Source organism: Bos indicus x Bos taurus, chromosome 6, assembly GCF_003369695.1.
Source record: "Bos indicus x Bos taurus breed Angus x Brahman F1 hybrid chromosome 6, Bos_hybrid_MaternalHap_v2.0, whole genome shotgun sequence".
Lineage (NCBI taxonomy): Eukaryota > Metazoa > Chordata > Mammalia > Artiodactyla > Bovidae > Bos > Bos indicus x Bos taurus.
This window is the reverse complement of record NC_040081.1, coordinates 67,513,581-67,534,535: the sequence shown is the minus strand read 5'-3', so window position 1 is coordinate 67,534,535 and position 20,955 is coordinate 67,513,581. Positions and strand designations below refer to the sequence as shown.

At 37.6% G+C, this 20,955-nt stretch overlaps 1 protein-coding gene across 3 annotated transcripts in view; it reads left to right on the top strand.

Moving 5' to 3' along the window:
* Positions 1-20,955, top strand: part of FRYL (FRY like transcription coactivator) — a 269,105-nt gene that overhangs the window by 41,694 nt on the left and 206,456 nt on the right. For 2 of the 3 annotated variants that reach the window (XM_027544457.1, XM_027544458.1), the window contains exon 2: positions 2,437-2,612. The gene's annotated coding sequence lies outside the window, so the exon portion shown is untranslated. Of the gene's footprint in view, positions 1-2,436; positions 2,620-20,955 lie in introns of all 3 variants that reach the window. The other variant, XM_027544459.1, reaches the window with a different exon arrangement.

The following is a 20,955-nucleotide window of genomic DNA, read 5'->3' as shown; positions in this document are numbered from 1 at the left end:
ATTGTATTTTAATTTTATCCTATCAAAGAATGTCTATTCTGTTCTCTCTGGCTTTTGTGTTCTTATTTCTTATTACTTTAAAAAATTTTACAATTATTTCAGAGGAGCCAGACATGGAATAGGGATAAATATTTGCGGTTAATCTAACATGTTTAACTAGAAATTACTTCTAGGTTAACTGTAGCATAATGTTCCATCTGCTGAATAAACCATAATTTAGCCAACTATTTTCTCTATTTCAGGCATTTATATTCCTTAGAATTTTTCTTTATAAATAATGTAAAATTTCTTTTAAAATAATGTAAAAAATTTTTCTTTATAAATAGTATAAAAAATTTGTATATAAAATTCTCTCTGCATTTTGCATTCGTGGGAACAGAGTTACTAGGTAAACAGCTATGAACGTATTAAAGATTCTTGTTACGTATTGACAAATTTACTTTTCAGAATGGTTGTCAAATTTACATTTCCTCTAGCAAATGTATACTTATTCCTTTCTTAGTGTACCTTCATTAGTAATGAGTAAATGGGTGACAGTGAATTTTAAGGTCATTGGAGCAGGCATCTTTCGGGTTTGTTCACTGATATACGTATTGCTGGTAGATAGTAGGCACTGAATATATGTGGAATTACTCCCAGTAGGAAAGAGAAGAGTTTCTCTGAAAGACAAGGAAATAATTTGCCATTCACCATTCCAGGGCCTCCCTGGTGGCTCAGTGGTAAAGAAGCTACCTACAATGCACAAGCCACAGGAGATAGATGCACGTTCAATCCCTGGGTTGGGAAGATTCTCTGGAGAAGGAAATGGCAACCCACTCTAGTATTCTTGCATGGAGAATTCCATGGACAGAGGAGACTGGCAAGGTACAGTCCACGGGGTAGTAAAGAATCAGACATACTGAAGCGACTTAGCACGCACTTAGCACACATGCACATTCCAGGAGAGTAGCTTTGTTATACTGACCATATAACAGCTTGTGTTTTAATAAAAAAGGGATGAAAGAGTAAAAATTAAGCTTTTTTGAGGAACTTGTTTTAAATTTTATTTTGTTTAAACATTTACATGTTTTGGAAGTCAGAGTGACACTTTGAAATCTTAGCTTCTATCCCTGTTTATTTACCATCCTTTATTGGTAACCAATCCCCTTGACTCTCCCGTCCCCTGCCTCTTTTTTTTAAGCAATTTCTTATAGTTCTTTACAGTACTTTTTAGTAAAATTTAACCAATAAAAATAGATATTCTTTCTTCCCTTTTCCCTCCCCTTGTTAAGAACACAGACTATAACAACATATATGTACATTCTCTGATGATGTTTCCATGGAAATACAGAGTGCTTCCTTAATCATTTTAATACTAGCATCATATTCCTTATAGTGGATGCATCATAGGTGATTTTACCAATCCTCTTAGGTTGTTTTCAGTGTTTCACTTTTATAGATTATCCCACAATAATCTTGCTGTACACTTTATTTTGTGAGTGTGCAATTGTATCTGTAGGAATGATACTTTTGAACTGTGGTATTGGAGAAGACTCTTGAGAGTCCCATGGACTGCAAGGAGATCCAACCAGTCCATTCTAAAGGAGATCAGTCCTGGGTGTTCTTTGGAAGGAATGATGCTAAAGCTGAAACTCCAGTACTTTGGCCACCTCATGTGAAGAGTTGACTCATTGGAAAAGACTCTGATGCTGGGAGGGATTGGGGGCAGGAGGAGAAGGGGATGACAGAGGATGAGATAGCTGGATGGCATCACCAACTCGATGGACATGGGTTTGGGTGAACTGCAGGAGTTGGTGATGGACAGGGAGGCCTGGCGTGCTGTGATTCATGGGGTCGCAAAGAGTCGGACACGACTGAGCGACTGAACTGAACTGAACTGAATTGTATCTGTAGGGAAATGTACCAGAAGGAGGATTGTTGGGTCAAAGAATAAGTACATTCTTGATACTGTAGATAACAAGATATCTAGCAATAGAGAATGCTCATTTCTTGGAGTGCCTTAGGGTACCTTTTGAAAAGGTCTATAGAGTCATTGCCCCATAATGTATGTATACTCAAGTACTATGGAAGGACTGTTATGATGATGACCCTTGTATCATCAAGAAATAGGTAATTTTGCTTAGATGGTGAGGAGATTCACAATGTACTTTAAAAAAATGTTATCGGTGATGAAAGATTTAACTTAGAACCTTTAAATGACAAATACTCCTTTTCTTGTTTTTTTCTCTCCAGAGAGATTCTTTCCCTATATAGTTGAGATTTTTTAGTAAGTAAGTTCTTCTTGGCTAAATTCTCAAGTTCTAAAAACTAAGTTCAATAATGATATATGTTACATGAAACCTGCCAAGTGTTACAACTATTGTTTTAAACATGGCTGTTATTAGTAACTAATAACCTACCATGTTTCTTTTCTCTCTTTTTTTCTTTGTCGTTCAGCCTTTAACATTCCACATTCTGCATTGTACATGGTGAATCACTACTGTTTTGCACCAGTGTGCCCACTTGTGTGCCTATAAAGTACAAGCTCCAGATTGAAAAAGCTTCTAGATGGATCCTTTCCATGTTTGGTGTTTTTTCTACAAACTCTGTGCCTCAGCAACCCTTTCTAAGTGGTAAGTGGTATGTATGTTTTGTGCTTTTAAAAAGGAGTAATAGGGATTTGTAAAACAGCTAATTCATTTGAATTACCTTCCCCTTTTTTGTGCCATGTTCTCTTTTCACACATGGGTAAGCACCTATTCTTTTGTGTATGTGTGGTAATTTTCAAAATCATATCTAAGAATAACAATAATACCTAATTTTTGGAGATTTCAGAACATTTTTCCATATTATAATCTGGGTATAGTATAATATGCAGTATTTATGAAGAATACAAAAATATGTAAACAACTTTTTGTGTGTGCACTTTTATATGCTCTGTATTAGGTATTTTTTTATCATTTCATTTTCATTTTGAATGAAGTACAAGTGGTACTTACTGATGTCACAAGATCATAGTTTATATTTATTTCATAATTAGAGATTTTTACAAGTGTTTTTTAAATAATGATCTAAACTTATATTTACTGCTATAGGTGATTACCATTTTTAGTGGTTATTACAATAAGTGAGCTTTCAAAACTGGGTTTACTAAAACTAGTTTTATTTGGGAAGAAAATTGTTTTATGGAATGATAAAAATGTTAGAAGTAGAAAAGCTGTGAAAATAAGAGTAATTTCATCTCCAAACTAGAACTTGCATGGTAAGTGAATTGTGTTAGTATTTTATGATTTGTTATTGGTTCTGTTTTCATTTTGCTAGAGCCATGGATTCCAACTTTAGGTCTGTACTCTATATTTTCTTATTATAAGGCTGAGGTAGTTCTTCCTATTGCTATCTTTTCCTACCTACTTAGGTATTTTGAATCCACTGAGTCAAGAGCATCCTCTTGACATAATTGTAAATTATGTGCACATTTATGGAATTGATAAGAGAAGTATGTAATGCCACCTCTTCTTTTTATAGCATGGCACTGTGTGTCCCTTTTCATATTTTTAACCTTTTTTTGGAAGCATAGGTGCTAGTTAGCCAATATGTTTTTTGAATGTCTCTGAGATTTATTCAAAACACATGTTTTGGGGTGGGGTGCAGAGGAGTAAAATTGAGCAGAACAAGTTGCTGACATGGGAAACCATTAAAATTATTGATGTAAAATATTGAAGACTCATTTTGAGTGTCAGTCAACAAAGAGTTACCAAATTTTTATTTATAAATAAAATATATATGGTAACATTTAGCACTGTAAAGAGGTAAGTCTCCAAATAGAAACCATGTAGGTAGATGAGGAGATTGAGTGAAGAATGAGGTACTCCTTAGCTCTAATTCTAATAATTAATTACATAGTGTTCTTAAGTGCAAGTTAATTAGTCTTCATAGCCCTTGGTTTCCTCATCTATGAAATGAGTGAATTAACTAAATAATTTATAAGGTTTCTTTTTTGGTGCTTTCATACACACAACACTTTATGTCTGTAATGAACAAATTGATAGATATTTGTTTTTTTGAGGATACCTTTTCTTTCCCAACCTATCTGATAGAGATAATTTTAGGCTGCTTTCTTTGAATCGTGGGGTTAGAATAAGGTCCCACTGTCAATTAGTCATTGTCTTTGGACTGTGATATCTTTCTTTTATTCTTTTTCTTCACATTCTTATCCTTCTGTTGTCTTGACCGTTAGAATTCTTCACTTAACTCATTTGTTCCCTTTCTGTCTCTTGTATCTTATTAGTTACTCTCATCATGTTTCCTTGACCTGTTTAGTATCCATTGTTTTCACCTTCATATTTTCCAGGATCACTGCATCTTATACCAGTGATTCTAATCCTGGGACCCTTTTAAAAAATACAGATTCCTTCTAAAATGAGCTTGGGAAAGGGTGAGCTTGGCAGGTAGCTGAAACCTACTAGAAACCAGCGTTACTAGCTCACCAGGACTGGAGTCCCAAGGTCTCATAGACTGTCACTTCTTGCCTTAGATCACATCATCAATTAGTTGTACTTCTGAGGCCTTGGAGTCTCCTCTCATGATCATAACACTCGATCTCTGTTCTTTTTCTTTATTATGACTTGTTTCTTGGCATTTTCTTGCTTTTCTAATTAAAACCCAATCCTCGTGATCATATTCGCAGCAGCATCTTATGTTCTGTTGCCTTTTTAACATTCTGAAGACCCTGTCCAAACCACAAACCTGAGTTAATTTGCCAAATATATATTTCCTAGTTCTAGCTGCCTGATGCAGTTGGAAAAGGTCACATAACTAAGTTTGGATCTAGTAGGCAGTCATTTACTTTATCTCTAGACCAGTTCTTTCCAAGCTTGGCTTTTTACCCGTCTTTAGAAGACCCCACACCTTGTCACAGTCAAGTTGCCTTTTGGGGGTAACCTAGCATACTTCTTGACCTGTTCTTTTTTACTTCAGAATTTTTCAGTGCCTAAAGAGGAAGTGTTATATCTTATTATAATTTTTATTATAGAAAACTTAAGACATATAAAAGTTACAGACTAGGGTAATGAATCCCCTTGTATTCATTACTCAGGTTCAGTGATTATCATGTCATGGCCAAATTGTCTTGTCTCTCACCAACTTCCCTCCCATTCCTATACTATTTTAAAGAAAATTCTAGGCATCATAAAATTTATTTGTATTTTTCTGTTGATACCGTTATACCATTAGTAACTTTGAAAAAGTAATTCCCATATAGTCAAATATCCAGTTAATGTTAATTGTAATTCTCACACATTTTGGAGAAGGCAATGGCACCCCACTCCAGTACTCTTGCCTGGAAAATCCCATGGACGGAGGAGCCTGGTAGGCTGCAGTCCATGGGGTCGCTAAGAGTTGGACACGACTGAGCGACTTCACTTTCATTTTTCCCTTTCATGCATTGGAGAAGGAAATGGCAACCCACTCCAGTGTTCTTGCCTGGAGAATCCCAGGGACAGGGGAGCCTGGTGGGCTGCCGTCTATGGGGTTGCACAGAGTTGGATACGACTGAAGCGACTTAGCAGCAGCAGCAGCATCACACAACCTCATGGAATGCAGGATCTTAGTTCCCTGTGCAGGGGTGGAATTTGTGCCCCCTGCAGTTAAACCATGGAGTCCTAGACCCTGGATTGCCAGGGAAGTCCCCCACACACTTTAAAAACAGTTGACTGGATAGGCTCAGGGTCTAGATACGCCCTTTCCCCATTGCAGTTGGTTGATTTTTCTCTTAAGGTTTCATCCTGCCTTCCTTTTTGTCTTTAAAATTTATTTGTTGGATAAATTGGTCTTTGTCTCGTAGATGTGGATATTCCTGATTACATTCCTGTGCAGTGATTAAGCATACTCATCTGACCTTTGTATTTCATGTTAATTGGTAGTTGGATCTAGAGACTTGCTTAGACTCCAGTTCAGATTCTTTCAGCAAGTCTTTGTCTTTGGGCAAGTGTCTGTCTTTTTCTGCTGATTAGCTGCCATTTGTGCTCCATGATATAGATCAGATCTTACGTTTTCTGTAAGGAGGCAGATAGTGTATATTTTAGGCCTTATGGCCCATCTGGTCTCCTCTGCTGCTATTAGTAAATTCTGCTGTTGCAATGAGAAAGCTGCAGTTGACAAAATGTAAATGAATGGGCATGACTGTGTTCCAGTAAAACTGTATTTATAAAAATAGGTGATGGGCTTCCTGCTTGAAATCTATTAAATCATTAAGATTTGCAAAATGGTGATATTTTAATATTATAACTTTCAGTTCAGTTCAGTCGCTCAGTCGTGTCTGACTCTTTTCGACCCCATGAATTGCAGCATGCCAGGCCTCCCTGTCCATCACCAGCTCCCGGAGTTCACTCAGACTCACGTCCATTGAGTCAGTGATGCCATCCAGCCATCTCATCCTCTGTCGTCCCCTTCTTCTCCTGCCCCCAATCCCTCCCAGCATCAGAGTCTTTTCCAATGAGTCAACTCTTCGCATGAGGTGGCCAAAGTACTGGAGTTTCAGCTTTAGCATCATTCCTTCCAAAGAAATCCCAGGGCTGATCTCCTTCAGAATGGACTGGTTGGATCTCCTCGCAGTCCAAAGGACTCTCAAGAGTCTTCTCCAACACCACAGTTCAAAAGCATCAATTATAACTTTACTGTTCATTTATTAGGTGGAATGGTCTGTAAAGAGAAGCTATTCCATGTATACTATTTGTTATGTGGTTGTTATTGTTGTTCAGTTGCTTCGTTGTGTCTGACTCTTTGCAACCCCATGGACTGCAGCCCGCCAGGATTCCCTATCCTTCACTGAATCCTGGAGTTTGCTCAAACTCATGTCCATTGACTGATGCCAATGAGTTTATGCTATATAGTAGTACAGTTGGTATGGGAAAGGTAGGACAAAAGCTTGACAGTTTCCCTTAGCTTACCTATTTCAGTATAGTGCCTTGATTATATTTGCTTTTTCCAACAGTGACTGATTAGGGTCTCCCCTTCACCTCTAGATTCTTTATAGACTCTTTAAACATATTGGAGTTTTTAAAAATTCACTATGTTAATTACCATTGTTAATGCTTAAATTACTTAATCTTTGGCCAGTGGGACTCTTAAAGTTGCTTACTGAGTTATTTTGACATGACTAGTAATTTTTGATAGCTTCTTGATTATCTAGTATAAATCATCATGTACATTTCATCCCCATACCTGGTGTCAGCAATGTCTCCAAGGAGTCCTGATTCCTTTATTGGGGAATAGAATTTTAAGACCACAGTTTGGGCTCTAGGGGTTCTCATTGCTAGTGGGTTGACCATTGTTTTAGGCCTTTTCAATTCTCAGAACTAGGGAATTTTTTTTTTTTTTTAGGACAGAGTACCTCATGAATTCATACTGACATTTCCAATTCAGTTTCAATACTATCAGATTTTTTGTTAATCTTTTTTATTTTATATCTGTATTTTTCAGCTGAGAATTCTAGTTCTCAGTAACACTAAGAATAAAATTTTATTAAAATATTTCATAATTACTCATTTATAGTACCCTCATTATACATGTAACAGTCTCAGAGTAGCAGTACAGGCATTTTGTCTTGTCTGGTTTCTTTTCTCATTTCTGTGAGATTTAGCCATGTTGTTGTATGAAATAGTAGTTTTGTTTTATTTTGTTTTTTTCCATTTCTGTATAGTAAGTATTCTGTTGTGTGAAATGCCATGATTTATTTATGCCTTTTCTAGTTGGTAGATATTTGCATTGCTTCTAGTTAGGGGCTGTTAGGAATCAGGTTGCCATGAGCACTCTTGTATGCAGCTTTTGGTTGGCGTATGTACTTTCTTCTCTTGGCTATAGTCCAGCAATGGAATTTGCAGTTCATTTTTGGACTTAGGGCTCATTTCCCTAGGAATGTTTACTCAATGGCCTGTGTTTGTTAGTTATCTATTCAGTTCAGTTCAGTTCAATTGCTCAGTCGTGTCCAACTCTTTGCGACCCCGTGAATCACAGCACGCCAGGCCTCCCTGTCCATCACCAATTCCCGGAGTTCACTCAAACTCATGTCCATCGAGTTGGTGATGCCATCCAGCCATCTCATCCTCTGTCGTCCCCTTCTCCTCCTGCCCCCAATCCGTCCCAGCATCAGAGTCTTTTCCAATGAGTCAACTCTTTGCATGCGGTGGCCAAAGTACTGGAGTTTCAGCTTTAGCATCATTCCTTCCAAAGAAATCCCAGGGCTGATCTCCTTCAGGATGGACTGGTTGGATCTCCTTGCAGTCCAAGGGACTCTCAAGAGTCTTCTCCAACACCACAGTTCAGAATCGTCAATTTTTCGGCACTCAGCCTTCTTCACAGTCCACCTCTCACATCCATACATGACCACTGGAAAAACCATAGCCTTGACTAGACGAACCTTTGTTGGCAAAGTAATGTCTCTGCTTTTGAATATGCTGTCTAGGTTGGTCATAACTTTCCTTCCATTGCTGTGTAACAAATCACCTCAAAAGTTAGTGGCGTAACGCAGCAAATGTTATTATCTCACAGTTGCTATGAGTCAGTTTTTGTGGGGTGCAGTTTAACTGGGTACCTCTAGCCTACATGACTGTACCTCATGTAGCTACAGTCAGGGTGTTAGCTGGGGTGCATATATCCTTGGGCTCGGTTGGAGGAGCCACAAATGAGCCTTCTGGAGGTGCTTCAAGCACACATAGGTCATCATTGGTAGGTCTCAGGTCCATTCTGGCTGTTGGCTTGAGACCAGTTCCTGTGCCTCTCCATGGGGCCGCTAACATCATGGCAGTTGGTTGTGAGTTCAGAGCAAGGGAGGGAAGACTGTCCTTTTTAATGGCCTTTTTAGTAACCTGTTCTTTGAGTGACAACCGAACAGGTATGCTGTGTTCTTTTACTTAATTTTTAAATTGTTGTGGTAAAATAAACATAACATAAAATGTCAATTTTAATCATTTTTTTAAGTGTATAGTTATGCCACCAACAGAGTATACATCTAAGTTATTTTATTTTAAATATTCTGATATTTAATAACTTCTAAAATGTAGTTTGGTTTTATAATCATATATAATAGTTTCATGCCTCCAAAGTCATCCCCATAAAACAAGGTTTATTGAAAGGAGTCTGACTTCTATCTTTATTTTCTCTACCCTTTTCTCTTTTTTCTCTTTCTAAGTAGATAAGAAAACTTGCTAAAAACCTAAGTTTATTCTTCCATTCTGCTTTTTAAAAAATATTCCTCTTTAGACAAATGATAATATATGCCTTGCTTTTTTCACTTAATATATTATGGAGATCACTCATTAGTAATAAATTATTAATTCCTTTTTATAGCTACATAATATCTCATTGCATGAATAAAAAAGACATAGCTTATTTAACCAATTTTCAGTTGATAGGCATCTGAGTTGTTTCTAATTTTTTGCAAATAGCACTGCAGTTGGTAACTTTATTATCCATATATATATCTTTTTATGTTTTTGCCACTGTATATTTGGGACAGATTCCTGGATGTGGTATTGCAGGATCAAAGGGAAAATGAGTACACAGATTTATAGCTATTGACAGATTTATCCTCATGAGAATCAAATCTCTTTGTGTACCCATCAGTAAAATATGAGAGTGCCTCTTCGTGTGTATATATATATATCAGATCAGATCAGTCGCTCAGTCGTGTCCAACTCTTTGCGACCCCATGAATCGCAGCACACCAGGCCTCCCTGTCCATCACCAACTCCCAGAGTTCACTCAGACTCTGTCGTCCCCTTCTCCTCTTGCCCCCAATCCCTCCCAGCATCAGAGTCTTTTCCAATGAGTCACCTCTTCACATGAGGTGGCCAAAGTACTGGAGTTTCAGCTTTAGCATCATTCCTTTCAAAGAAATCCCAGGGCTGATCTCCTTTAGGATGGACTGGTTGGATCTCCTTGCAGTCCAAGGGACTCTCAAGAGTCTTCTCCAACACCACAGTTCAAAAGCATCAATTCTTTGGTGCTCAGCCTTCATATATATATACAGAATACATATATTTGTAACCTTATCAGTAGAATATATTGTGAGAATTTTTTTTTCGTCCTAATGGAATCTCATAGTGTTAATTTTCGTCTCTCATTATGAGTCAGATTGAATATCTTTTTTATAATTTACAGTTTTATATTTACACATTTCAGAACCATTTACATCAACTGTGGATTCTTTTAGACATAACATAGCATGTTTATCTTGTACACATTAGGCTGAGTATCTTTTTTATATGGGTGAGAAGCATTTGCATTTCTTTTTTTGTTAACTGCCCTTTTCTTTAGCTCTTCTTCTATAGGTTTGTTGGTGTTTTCTATTTTACAAGCTTTTTACATCTTAGGAATATCCATATTTTATCCAGTTGTTTCTTCTTCCTACCAGTTAAATAGAGATATTCTCTATTCTGCTTTTCCATATTCTGCCTTTAGCTTGTTTTGTTTTGCTTCTCATCCTTTTCTATTAATGTTACATTTTTTTCTTCTGGCTAAACAATTATTTAGTATTTAATGACTACTTCTGCAGCTCAAACCTATTCCATGATTTCTTCAAATTCAGCATACCTCAGATAGAGTTCGACTTTATCCACAAAACTGATGTTCCCTTTGTCAGGTAATGGCATTATTGTTTTCCTCCTTGGGAACTTGAAGCAGTCTTCTGTGATTTACTTATTGTTAATTCAGCAAGTATTTGTTGAGTACCCACCAAGTGCCAGGTACTGGACTAGTCATTAAGTAATTATAATCCTAGCTTTCAGGTAACAGTCTGATGTGGGAATAGCTAGTAAACACAAACCCATGTCTAAACAGGTAGTATGTATTTCAAGAGAGAAGTTAAGGGTGGGACACATGATTAGATTGGAGAGTTTAGGAATAGTCTTTTGGAGACTAAAAGTCTTTTTAAAAAAGATTTATTTATTTTATTTTTTGGCTTTGGTGGGTGTTTGTTGCTGTATGCGGGCTTTCTCTAGTTGTGATGAGTAGGGGCTGCTCTCTAGTTTCAGTGTGAGGGCTTCTCATTGCGGTGGCTTCTCTTGTTTTAGACTCTAGGCATATGGGCTTTAGTAGTTGCAGTGTGGCCTCAGTTGTTTTGACTTGCAGGCTTTAGACTCTGACTTCAGTAATTGTGATACACCAGCTCTGCTGCCACCGCATGTGGGATCTTCCCAGACCAGGGATCGAACTGGTGTCCCCTGCATTGCAAGGCAGATTCTTAACCACTGGGCCACGAGGGAAACCCAAGGAAGTGACTTTTAAACTGGGATTTGAAGGTTTGTTAGGGTTCACCTGGTGAAAAAAATTGGAGTTCCAGGTATAGGAAACAGCATGTGGAATGATCCTGAGGCACAAGAGAAGTTGAACTTAATTTTAGGAAATGAAATGGCCCATTTGGCTGGCATGTAGGCAGAAGAGGTAGAGAGCTATGAGGTGTGATCTGATTTACTTTGTAAAATGAGGTTGAGGGGTGCATGCAGAGGTTGGTTAGGAGGCTGTGGTGGTAACTGAGAAGTAGTGATATCCTGTTCATTCTTCTGTGAAATTCTTTCAGTTCTATACCTTTAGTGCTTTGTTCATTCTGCCCTAATTCAAAAAGTCATCTCTTGACTGGTCTGATAGGTTTTTATACAAATTGGTCCCACTCTGTTTAGTCTGCTTCAAAAGTGAAGAAATCACAAGTCTGTTCATATCACTGTCTTTCTTGAAAACTCATGGTGGCTTCCTGGTATTGTTAATTTTATGTGTCTACTTGACAGAGCTAAGGGACGCCCAGAGAGCTGGTTAAACATTATTTCTGGGTGTATCTGTGAGCGTGTTTCCAGAGGAGATTAGTGTTTAAATCACCAGTGTGGGTGGCTGTCATCCAATCATTGAGGATCCAAATAGAATCAAAAGGCAGTGGAAGGGTGAACTTGTTCTGTCTCCTTGGGGCTTCCATCTTCTCCTGTCCTCAGACGTTTGAGTTCTTGGGCTTTTGGATTCTGGGACTTATACCAGCAGCACATCATCCTTCTGCTCTCCAGGTGGCTCAATGGTAAAGAATCCACCTGCCAATGCAGGAGATGCAGGAAATGTGGGTTCAATCCTGGGTTGGGAAGATCCTCTGAAGGAGGAAGTGGCAACCCACTCCAGTATTCTTGCCTGGAAAATCCTGCAGACAGAGGAGCCTGGCAGGTTACAGTCCATGGAGTATCAAAAAGTCAGGCATGACTGAGCATGCCGCATGCACATCACCTTCACCCCCCAACCCCAAACCCTTCTGGCTTCAGACTGAGAATTTTACCATTAGCTCCTCTGTGTCTCAGGCCTTCAGACTCACACTGAATTTTATCACTGGTTTTCCTGGGTCTCCAGCTTGCAAATGGCAGATCATGGGACTTCTCAGCCACTGTAACTGTGTGTGTATGTTAGTCGCTCAGTTGTGTCCAACCCTTTGCGACCCCATGGACTGTAGCCCACCAGGCTCCTCTGTCCATGGAATTCTCCAGGCAAGAATACTGGAATGGATTGCCATTCCCTTCTCCGGGGGATCTTCCTGATCCAGGGATCAAACCCAGGTCTTTTTGCTTTCTAGGCAGATTCTTTGCCATCTGAGCCACCAGGAAAACCAATTATAATAAATATCCTCTTATATATCTATTTTTATCCCATTGGTTTTGTTTCTGTATAGTCTGTGAAACCTAACACATTCCCTCATTGTAGACAAATGAAAGCCCGCCTGAAATTGAAGCCTTTATCATTTTCTATAAGCTTTAAGTTCTGCTCCTTTGAGACTGCTTCTCTTTAGAAGATCAAGACTGGTATTTTTCTATCTCTTTTTTTTTAACTCATCTTCATCCTTGTCATGATATCTCTGCCTCTTGAACCCTTCTTCCCCCCTCTCTTTTTTTTTTCTTTCTCCTAAAGTCTCCATTTATATCCCCTAATCCTTCTTAAATCCTCTCAGTCAGGTTGGCTTTTAACTTTTGTTGATACGCTAATTCTAAGATTCATCATAGCCTGTGTAAATATTAGAATTATTTTTGTATTTATTTGGAGTGCAACAAATTGTGTATATTTCATTTTTGTAACTGATAAGAACTCAATAGATATTTGTTGAACTTTAGGAGATTAGGGAGCTTTCCATGTGCTAGATCCCTAACTGAAATCTCTTATAAAAGAGGTAAGTCTCAAGTACAAGTTTATAAATATCTTGTATTGAACCTTCAGGGAGTGACCTCATTTAGAAATAGTAAGATCTGACTTGCCTTTTGAAACAATCTTTACAATTCAGTGAATATTGGGTAATCCTTAAACTCTTTATGGTAGTTTGGCAAAGAATGTTTATATGATAATATCAGAGAATTCTTATGATTTACTGGGGTGTTTAGAACACAAATAGACAATTTCCAGGACAGTGAGGAATAGCCAATAAACTTCTGACTATGTAGCATATCTAAATGTACCTCTGCTTTTACCTGAGGAATCTTTCTGACTAACTGTCCATGGGGCCAACTTCTTTTTTCTTTAATTAAGCTTTTTATTTTGTATTGGAGTATAGCCGATTAACATGTTGTGATAGTTTCAGGTGGATAGCAGAGGGATTCATCCATACATGTACATGTATCCATTCTCCCCCAGACTCCATGCGGCCAACTTCTGACCAGGTGCTTGCTAGGTTAAATATAGTGGTCTTGCATGTTGACTGGGCTTCCATGGTGGCTCAGCTGGTAAAGAATCAGCCTGCAATGTGAGAGACCTGGGTTTGATCCCTGGGTTGGTAAGATCCCCTGGAGAAGGAAACGGCTACCCACTCCAGTATTCTGGCCTGAGAATTCCACGGACTGTGTAGTCCATGGGGTTGCAAAGAGTCGGACACGACTGAGTGACTTTCACTTTCACTTTTGGTTGTTGACTGAGTTTAATATACTTGATTCTCATACGTGATTTTGTTTGTACTGGGGCCAGCCAGCATGTTTCTTTTGTAAGGAGAAGGGTACTATCATTATGTATTCCATCTTTTAAAATTATAACAAGCTTTCTTTTCTTCCTCTCTTATTCTCTCCCTCCTTCCCTCTCTCCCTTTCTTTCTACAAATGAGGCTAAGTTACTTTGTGTGAGTTAATATAGCTTAGTATTGTGTAACTGTGCTACATACATTGTGTTGCCTTCTCATACGAGGTCATTTCTCTGAACTTACAATGGAAATGGGGTTTATACAGATTTGTCTTACTTGTGACTTTTTGGATATAAATCTAACTTTTAAGTCTCTTTGAATCACCTCTTGAATTAAATGACTATTTTTGTCTTTGAATATATATTGGTGCAATGAAAGGGATAGGAGATTATAATTTTGCTTTCATACTAAATGGAATTTAATTTTGTCACTGGGTATGCAGTAGATACTAAACCTTTTAAAGCTATTTTTAAATTAAATTTCCTAAAGTCACATTTCAGATTTTTGTGTTTCAGCAGTGTTAACTAATGGGAAGTATTTTGGTTGTATTATTTTAAGGTAAAAATATCTTAATGGAAGTTTTAAATGAGCTTTCTTAAGATGAAACTAGGACATTATGTCTTAGTTTCTGGAATTTGAGTTTTAAAAAATCACCATGAAATATCAACTAGGGTAGGTGATTATAGGTAAGAATCGAATTATCATTTGGTACTGTGATCTTCAAGTTTAGAACGATGAAAGATTTTACTTTTAAAACTTAATACCTATAAAACAAAAAACGTTTCATGTAGCTCATGGTTTGACAGGTTTATGAAAGGCTTGAAAGATAAATTTGTCATAGGTAAAATACTGCATTATCCATAGGATTTATGTAACTAAGTAAATGAAAGTGAAAAAACCTGGTGAGGTGGGAGAAATGACTCAGTTCCTCACTTTGCACTCTCCACATCTTATTTCCTCTCATTTAAAATTTTGCATGAATATTACAGCTTCAAATATAATCATAACATTAATTCAGAGGTCTGATATATTAAAGGATAAGCTTTTATTTTATAATACTCCATTTTTACCATATTGGAACTTTCTGGAACACTCTCCTTCTAGGACAGTTTAGGAGTGGTCGTGTTGTTGTTGCTTAGTTGTGGCCGACTCTTTGCAACCCCTTGGACTGCAGCACGCCAGGCTTCCCTGTCCTTCACATCTCCCAGATCTTGCTCAAACTAATGTCTGTTGAGTCAGTGACACCATCCAACCATCTCATCCTCTGTCATTCCCTTCTCCTCCTGCTTTCAATCTTTCCCAGCATCAGGGTCTTTTCTAATGAGTCAGGTAAGTCTAATGAGTCTTTTCATCAGGTGGTGAAAGTATTGGAGCTTCAGCTTCAGTATCAGTTCTTCCAATTAATATTTAGGACTGATTTCCTTTAGGATTGACTGGTTTGATCTCCTTGCAGTCCAAGGGACTCTCAAGAGTCTTCTCCAACACCACAGTTCTAAAGCATCAATTCTTCAGCATTAAACTTTCTTTATAGTCCAACTCTCACATCGATACATGACTACTGGACAAACCAAAGCCTTGACTAGACTGACCTTTGTCGGCAAAGTAATGTCTCTGCTTTTTAAATATGTTGTTAAGGTTTGTCATAGCTTTCCTTCCAAGGAGCAAATGTCTTTTAATTTCATGGCTACAGTCACAACCTGCAGTAATTTTGAAGCCCAAGAAAATAGTCCGTCGGTGTTTCCATTGTTTCCTCATCTATTTGCCATGAAGTGATGGGACTGGAGGACATGATCTTAGTTTTTTGAATATTGAGTTTTAAGCCAACTTTTTCACTCTCTTCTTTCACCTTCATCAAGAGGTCTTTAGTTCTTTGCTTTCTGCCATCAGGGTGGTGTTATCTGTATATCTGAAGTTATTGATATTTTTCTCAGCAGTCTTGATTCCAGCTTGTGCTTCATCCAGCCCAGCATTTCTCATGATGTACTCTGCATAGAAGTTAAATGAGCAGGGTGACAATATACAGCCTTGATGTACTCCTTTCCCAATTTGGAACCAGTCTGTTGTTCCATGTCAGGTTTATAGAGCTGGGTAAGTCACACCACACAACTAGTTTCTTAAGGTTTATGTCTTATTCATTGTTTGTGTCCTTCACTGTCTAGCTTGATAATATAGTCAGGCTTAGTGAAGGTCATAGAACTATGTCTGTTTTCATTTATTATACTGTACCTGGTGTTAGGTTTCTAGAAAGGCTAAAATGTTTTCTTTTTGTCTTTTTACTTTTATTCTGATACATTTTCCAGTTAGCATTTATATCTAGCTTAGTATGATTGAAACATGTATTATTATTCTTAACAATAAGAGCATAACCTGAATTGGGAAGTTGGTCCAGAGTCAACATTCAAAAAGTATAATTCCAGTGACCTCAAATCCACTAAAGTGAGCTAGAAACTAAAAATTCTTGCAAGGTAGAGCAAGAATAAAGGAAAAGAGGCATGCAGGGACTCAGCAGGAAAAGGATGATTTAAGTGGAGTGGAGGGAAGTTAAACCACAGACAGAGCAATTGATACCTGCATGCTTCGTCAGGTTTCCCCTATAATGTAAAAATTGTGGGCAGAGCATTTTGCAGCTGATTGAGTTATCACTGTTTGCTGCTGCTGCTAAGTCACTTCAGTCGTGTCCAACTCTGTTCGATCCCATAGACAGCAGCCCACCAGACTCCTCTGTCCCTGGGATTCTCCAGGCAAAAATACTGGAGTGAGTTGCCATTTCTTTCTCCATATCACTGTTTAAACGGTGGTAATTAAAATTTATAATTAAAAGTTAACTTTATCAAAGTTAAACATCTTTGGGAAATGTATTTTAGGTTAAAGATTATTTTGAGAATTCTGGTTGAGGCAGAGAAATGTCACTTTCCTTTAGAAAATTGTTCTTGGACCTTTCATTTAATAGGGAGACATTAGCAGAAGAGGATTGAATTTCTTCTTAAATGAGCATCCCTATGACTTGTTAGCCATGATATGATTTCTTCCTTCCTCCCTATTTTTTACTTCTGATAAGGCAAATTTATTCTTTCTTCATGAAATATTTAAGGTAAATTATGTGTTAATTATGCTTAATTATCCTTTTTTGAGAGACCTCTTGCTTTTGTTCTAATGTTCAGAATCAGTATAAAAACACTGAAATCATAATTGCATTTTAATTTGAGAACTTTATCTTGAATAACTCCATATAAGAACTTATTCTTTTAAAATATAGAAGAATCCAGATGTGCAGTTTTTCTCATTTTATCTGCTAGTTGTCAGTTTCCACAGCTGCATAGTCGAACATTTATAGAAATTATAGGTTTGTTTGGGTTAAAACGAAGTATGTTCAGCACCTAACCCATATTTTTCATACATAGGCAGCTCTTAGTGATTAGTGATTGTTATTGATTTCAGTTTCTAGGGCACCATTTCTTAGGGTGCAGTGAATTAATTCTGAATTCTACCATCCCGTGTTTGTAATTTGTTTAGACTGACTTAATCATTGTGGAGAATAAAGCATATTGGTGGGGTGGAGCTTTTTTTGTGTGTGTGTGAGTCCTTTTTAGAGTTACTGGATGTACTGGAATGTGAAGGATTAAGCTCTGTGGCATGTTCTATATGGTCATGCATAGTGACCAAACTGATTTGGAATGTTGTTTTGTTGCTAACTTTGAAATGTGTTATTTTCTGAACAGAGAATGTTGATCTGAACAAATTGCTTATTATCCTTTATAAATATCTAGAATGAGATGAATTGTCAATCAGTGTAAATCTTATCTGACTCAATACTTTCTTTCATAAACACAGGGAGGAGGCAATCCCAGGGTAACCTTTCGGGAATAAAAGACAGGCAGTTCAGTTCAGTCGCTCAGTTGTGTCCGACTCTTTGCGACCCCGTGAATCGCAGCACGCCAGGCCTCCCTGTCCATCACCAACTCCCGGAGTTCACTCAAACTCACGTCCGTCGAGTCAGTGATGCCATCCAGCCATCTCATCCTCTATCGTCCCCTTTTCCTCCTGCCCCCAATCCCTCCCAGCATCAGAGTCTTTTTCCAATGAGTCAACTCTTCACATGAGGTGGCCAAAGTACTGGAGTTTCAGCTTTAGCATCATTCCTTCCAAAGAAATCCCAGGGCTGATCTCCTTCAGAATGGACTGGTTGGATCTCCTTGCAGTCCAAGGGACTCTCAAGAGTCTTCTCCAACACCACAGGTCAAAAGCATCAATTCTTCAGTGCTCAGCTCTCTTCACCGTCCAACTCTCACATCCATACATGACCACTGGACAAACCATAGCCTTGACTAGATGGACCTTTGTTGGCAAAGTAATGTCTCTGCTTTTGAATAGGCTATCTAGGTTGGTCATAACTTTTCTTCTAAGGAGTAAGCATCTTTTAATTTCATGGCTGCAGTTACCATCTGCAGTGATTTTGGAGCCCCCAAAAATAAAGTCTGACGCTGTTTCCACTGTTTCCCCATCTATTTCCCATGAAGTGATGGGACCAGATGCCATGATCTTTGTCTTCTGAATGTTGAGCTTTAAGCCAGGTTTTTCACTTTCCACTTTCACACACACAAGACAGGCATTGCTGTGCAATTCAGAGGGTATGTGGTAGCACCCAGCTTTGGAGCCTGTCACAGTAGGAAGTCATGTTTCAGAGACCTACAGCAAAAAATCATATTTATTAATCATGTTTATTAAGCTTTAATATGTCACTTAACTGGCTCTTCTGTCAACAGCTAGCCAGTTCCTCAGAGAGAGGCAAAAAGCCGTTCATGTAGTTGTAGATTGTAGCTCCAGTTACTCCCTGGCAGTGGAGGCTGTGAGCACCACTTCCTTGGCAAAGTCTTTCCTGTCCCGTCCTGCATTTAAATTGATGAGTGACTCCCTTGTACCCAATTGTTGCTTGAACATATTTAAGTAACTTCTCTGAAAGCATCTAAAAAGGGTTGTCCCATGTATCTCTCTTCCAACTGGCCTGTAAGCTCCTGGTTGGCTGTGGTAGCATCTGTGTTAGTGTTACTTAGAGCAGATTCTGGGAGCTCGGGGTGGATCCATGGTCTGTGTTAAGTGTCCATCCCGCTGTGGCTTGTGGAGATTCCTCAACATTAACTGGTCCAGTTATATTGTTCCAGGTGCTCTCTAGTTCTTCAGTGAAAAACCTCTACAGAGGCTCATTCTACCCTGAATCCTGTACTCCCAATTCTTATTTCTTTCTCTGCTGCCAATGCAAATTCTCGATTTCCTTTATTTCTTTCAAGGAGCAATTCAAGTTTTTTTTTCCATGAAGGTTTTTAAAGGTATGTTTAATTTTAGTAGTAATTAAAATTCAGAAATCCAAGAATAAGTGAGAAGTGTTAACTAGAACTGCAAACTTAGAATTGGCCTGTTAAAATACATTATACTTTTTTTTTTTTAAATATCCCCAAAGCAGCATTTTTATTTACCCACTGAATTCCAAAACATTGAATTTAGGAGTCTGGCATTTCGTAATCACCCATCTTGATTGACATGGGCTGACACGCATGGCGCTGTCAGGATACACAAGGATGATAGCCAAAGAGTTACAAAAAATAAACCCATGATTCTTAAACAGTTGCGAAAAAAAAAATTATACTTTTAAGTAACAAAAACATATTTGTAAATACTTTGCTCTTAAAAAATCAGAAGTTATGTTAATTTTAGTAAAATTCTAAATTTTTTTCAAATTTAATTCAGAACCTTGAAGAAATGGGAATTTGGACTAAAGCTTATGGAAAGAAATCAAGAGGTGTGTTAAATTTTCAGGTTGTCATGAAAAAGGTGTCTTATTGCATCATATGTCATTTTATAACATTTTAAAAGGGATAAAGATTGATCTTATTGTCCTTATTTGTAAAAGGATTTATTGGGCTTTAAAATTGGAAGTCATACATAGACTCCTTTTTCATCTTTCACCCACTTAAAATAAGCCATCGTAGTTTATTGAAAGTTAATGTGTATAGGAAAACTCTACAATGTCATTGACTTTTTTTTTTTTTTTTGAGAAAACTGTTCCCTCTTAGACAGAAGCAGAGGAGACTGTTTGAGCCTAGAACTGTTAGACATTAGAATGCTAGAAATCGTGGTTGAGTTATAAAAGTTCTACATTTTCAGGTACTCTGTTGTTATTTTTCTTCTATACTGGGGCCATTGCTTATTTCTTTGTTCATTAATAGTGTCATTAAGGATGCAGGGAAAAAAACGTATTATTGAAACTAAAAGTTAGTAATTTGATTTGATTCTGAGTTTTAGAGTAATTTTATTGTGAATTGTTTCTAATACCTTTATGAACAAAATAGCATGAATATTAATAGTAGTTTTGTGATATGTATATTATCTATTACACACACATATACTGCTACATAATATATATATATATTTTAACAGTTTTATGCTTGTGAGTTTGTAAATAATATACAATAGCATTGATTTTACATTTAATAGAATGTGGAAAACATACATTTAAAGGACAGAAACTTTTATGTTTATGCTTATTTTGCATATTATTAGTTGAACTTAATCTTTATTTAGTACTTTATTATTTTTATGAAAGCTGGCTTGCTAGGTGCTGTGGGAGATATAAAATGAATTTCTTGCTCTTTAGGGACTCATAATCTCGGTGCTTTCAGAAGCACAGAATTTTAGAACATGAAGAGATGTGAGAGATTCTCCTCTTGTGGGTGGCCAGTTGTGTGTGTTTAAATAGCAATCCTTTGATTCTTGCCCACTTGTGTCTCTGCACCCTGCTCCCCATTCTCCCAGACAAGTACTGATGCTATTTTCTATACAGGGTTGAAAGGAATTCTTCTGCTCTGTTTGGTAAGCAGGAGTAGTTACAGGCCATTTTTTGGTTTGTTTTGTTTGCAGGCCAATTTCTTAGTTCAGTATTTAAAACTATGAAGTCAAGATTATCATTTTAGTGGGTAGTGACTGGGTGGGAGGCTATTAAAGTGTATTGCAAATGTATCAAA